The 4,070-nt window shown below is 49.5% G+C and overlaps 1 non-coding gene across 1 annotated transcript; it reads right to left on the bottom strand.

Annotated features, from left to right (window-relative positions):
* Positions 1–2,138: 2,138 nt before the first annotated feature.
* Positions 2,139–2,210, bottom strand: Trnaa-agc (transfer RNA alanine (anticodon AGC)). Its single transcript has one exon. It is a non-coding gene; the product is annotated as a tRNA-Ala (tRNA).
* Between the last annotated feature and the right edge of the window lie 1,860 nt (positions 2,211–4,070).

Here is a 4,070-nt window from a genome sequence, read left to right as displayed (position 1 = left end):
AAGGAATAAATATTGGCCCAGCTGATGCCACAGTATACAAGATCGCCCGGCCTTCCCTTCCCTTCCCTCTGAGCATGAACTCTCGGGCCTTGTTAACACCCTAGAAAGCCTACTAGCATTAGAGAAAGTGCCACCAGCACGGAAGCGGGCCTTAGGTTTTTTTTGGCAACCGTGAGCCATACATATGCCTGGTGGCTTGACCACGCTCTACTCACCAGACTACGGAGTTCTCCACCGGGATGTAGTCACAGTCCTTGATGAACATTATCGTCAGGAGCCGGATGAGCGTTTTCAGCCACTAGTTACCGTTGCACCAGGGAGCTCCTTACGAGGAAGTTAAAGGAAGCCACAGGTTGGGCCATCAGATCCTGAGAAACATAAAGTCAAATTTGATCTCCACCAACCCCGCATGTGACAGAGCGCTGATCTCCAAAATACACGAAGAACACAAGATGCTTGTCACCAAAACACCAAATGATCCAATTGAAAGGAAGGGAACAGAAATAACTGGAGAATTCTCAATATAGAGTCCCAAAAGGCAAAAGACATTTGAGAAAGTGATCAACCTCCTTAGCCTTCAGGGAAATGCCCATCAAACAACTCTGAGATACCTTGGTGATCCTATCAGAAAGGTTAAAATAAAAAACAAAAACAAAAATGACAGCCAGTGCTGCAGAGGGTGTGGAGAAAGAGGAACACCCCTCTATCGTTGGTGGGAGCTCAAAGTGATGCGGCCAATTGTTGTCAGGAAAACAGGAATCAGTCTACCTCAAGATCTGGCAATTACACTGCCTGGCAAATACCCCAAGGATGCACATCCGGACGGGAAGCACATACGTTCACCTGTGTTCCTAGCAGCTTTGTTTGAAATAGCCAGACATGGAAGCCATCTAGACAGATGCCCCTCAGCCCACAAATGCATGTTGAAAATGTGGTATCTCTACACAAAGGAGTTGGGTTACTCAGCAGGACAAAACAGTGGAAGCTGGAATTACCAAGGCAAACGGAGGGCACTGCAAGAAACCTGTCCCGACTGAGGCAAAGCAGCAGCCACAGAGAGACAAGCCTTCGAAGTACTCACTCATAGATGGATGTTAGGCACAGAGGAAAGGGCCACCCACTAGCCTCTGATCCACACCTCCCGGAGAAACGAGGAAACCAGGAGGACATGAAGAGAGACACCCGAAAAAGGGGACAGTGGAAAAGAACCTCTGAGCACATTGGAAGCCTGGGGGAGAGGAGAAAGTGAAACAGGGCAGAGGAGGGGCAGGAGAAGGACATGGATGAGACAGCCTGAATGAGGGGATGGACAGAGCAGAGCAGAGCAGAGCAGAGCAGAGCAGAGCAGGGAAGGAGATACCTTAACAGAGGGAGCCAGCTAAGGTTTTAAGAGGAGAATGGCACTAGGGAGAAGTTCAGAGATGCACAAAGATGGCCACGACTTAGTATCTGGGCATCAGTGGAGAGGCCGCATTGATGGCCTTCTGTCCTCGTGAGACCGATGGCTTCCCACAATTGCCATCGCAGAGCCTTCACCCAGTAGCTGATGGAAGGAGAAGCAGACAGGCCCAGCTAAGCTCTGAGCCATCCTCCTGGAATAGAGTTGTTGCAGGTGATGGGGGCAGGTGGCCCGAGGAAAGCAAGCAAGACCTGGCCAGGATATCCTACAGAAAGAGCTGCCTCGAGCAAGTAAGTCAGAGCACAGGGAGGAACCCAGTTGCAACGCCGGGAAAGCAGCACTGGACCGAGCCAAGCACTCAGCCTGTGGATGTCATGTAGGAGGCCTGGCCATTCTATGGGACCTCTAAGGGAGGGAGCGGCATTTCCCGCGAGGGCAGGAATGGACTTTGGGAGCCCCTTCCCTCTGGGCAGATACCCTTTGAGCCCAGGGAGGCGGAGGGAGGGCCTAGGCCCTCTCCCAAGTGGTAAGACAGACGTTGATGATCATCTCCCACGGAAGGGCTACTATCCTTGGGGAGTGGGTGGGTCTGGGTTGGTTCGGGTCGGTGGGAGGCCTGGCAGGATGGGACGGAGAGGGCTCGCTGGTGGGACTGATATGTAAACTCAGTTTGCTTCTAGGTAAAAGTCATTACTACAGAAAGGAGAGAAGAAAAGTCAAGGTTTAAAAGTGTTACCCTTGGAGATGCCGGGGCTCGAACCCGGGACCTCATATATGCTAAATACGTGCTCTCCCGCTGAGCTACACCCCCAGGTCTAACAGCCCCGTTCACCAAACCTCATATGTAGGCATGCACGCCGAACCCCTCACTAGTCATCGCCGCTGCCACACATTGATTACATCAGCTCCTGGGAATATGCTCGCTATGGCCTCCCCGCCAATGTTCTCATGACAGTTTGCACCATAGTTACTGCGCGAGGAGTCAACTTCTTTGCAAGCCAAGCAAAGTAACAGTAATATCAAACCTCACCTTCTTCAAAACGAGGCAGGCTAACAACTAATACTACTTGAATTAATCCAGGCTCCTCCCTTGTCATTCACTTTTATGCTCTACTCCTTCTTCAACATGATAGTGTCCCGTGGGATTCATAATGGCCTGCGGCTCACTCACTAGCGATATTCCACCATACCTGAGAGCATGGGCAGTTCCCAGAAACTTTCCTTTTCATATGTCTATGTTTTCTGAGCACATGCCTTAGCTTGCAGGCCTTGAGAAACATTTTTTTTTTCTTCCTGTTTGATTTGGGGCAGGCTAGTCATCTTGTTTCAAACTTTCCCAAACTATCTGTCACTGCATTTATTGAAACACCTTGAATTGAGGTCCCCGTTTGTTCGGGAAACACGAATGTGCAGGCGCCTTCTGTATGTTTACCCATCTCACCACTTGCATCGTAAGCTTCTGACGATGAGAGTTTTACTACAGTATGCCCCCTTCCTCACGTGCCGTCTTTTATATGTCTCAACCTAAAAAAAATCATTAACTACGTATTTTCTATATGTTCACAGGAGTGAAAAAATAATAAATATCACCAGAGGAGACACCACAGTATACAAGATTACCTATCCTTCCCTTCCTTTCTCTCTGAGCAAGAATTCTTTACCCTTGTTATCACCCTGGAGAGCACACTCATTAGAGAAACTGCCACCAGAATGAAAGCAGAGCTTCACTTTTTTGTTAAATCCAAGAACAATACCTGTGCCTGGAGACATAAACAAATTCTACTCACTAGATTATGGAGGTCTCCAAGGAAATGTCGGCCAATCCATAGATGAACATTGTTGTCAAGTGATAGATAAGCATTTTCCTCCACTAATTATCAATTCAAATATTACCTAATAACAAAGTTAACCTGCTACACAATGTGCAAATAGATCCTGAAAAAAATTCAATTTTGAATAGGTCTAACTTGAAGATGCCTTGGCTAAAACCCAGGGTCTCACATATGTGATGCCTTTCCCCTATAATGAGACAGATAAACTTCCTGAATTGCCATCACAGAGCCTTCACCCAGTAGCTGATGGAAGGAGAAGCAGACAGGCCCAGCTAAGCTCTGAGCCATCCTCCTGGAATAGAGTTGTTGCAGGTGATGGGGGCAGGTGGCCCGAGGAAAGCAAGCAAGACCTGGCCAGGATATCCTACAGAAAGAGCTGCCTCGAGCAAGTAAGTCAGAGCACAGGGAGGAACCCAGTTGCAACGCCGGGAAAGCAGCACTGGACCGAGCCAAGCACTCAGCCTGTGGATGTCATGTAGGAGGCCTGGCCATTCTATGGGACCTCTAAGGGAGGGAGCGGCATTTCCCGCGAGGGCAGGAATGGACTTTGGGAGCCCCCTTCCCCTCTGGGCAGATACCCTTTGAGCCCAGGGAGGCGGAGGAGGGCCTAGGCCCTCTCCCAAGTGGTAAGACAGACGTTGATGGTCATCTCCCACGGAAGGGCTACTATCCTTGGGGAGTGGGTGGGTCTGGGTTGGTTCGGGTCGGTGGGAGGCCTGGCAGGATGGGACGGAGAGGGCTCGCTGGTGGGACTGATATGTAAACTCAGTTTGCTTCTAGGTAAAAGTCATTACTACAGAAAGGAGAGAAGAAAAGTCAAGGTTTAAAAGTGTTACCCT

The sequence above is a fragment of the Phodopus roborovskii genome, unplaced genomic scaffold (genome assembly GCF_943737965.1).
Source record: "Phodopus roborovskii unplaced genomic scaffold, PHOROB, whole genome shotgun sequence".
NCBI classification, from domain to species: Eukaryota; Metazoa; Chordata; class Mammalia; order Rodentia; family Cricetidae; genus Phodopus; species Phodopus roborovskii.
Note: the sequence above shows the minus strand (reverse complement) of the source record. Positions and strands in the feature narration are given on the sequence as shown.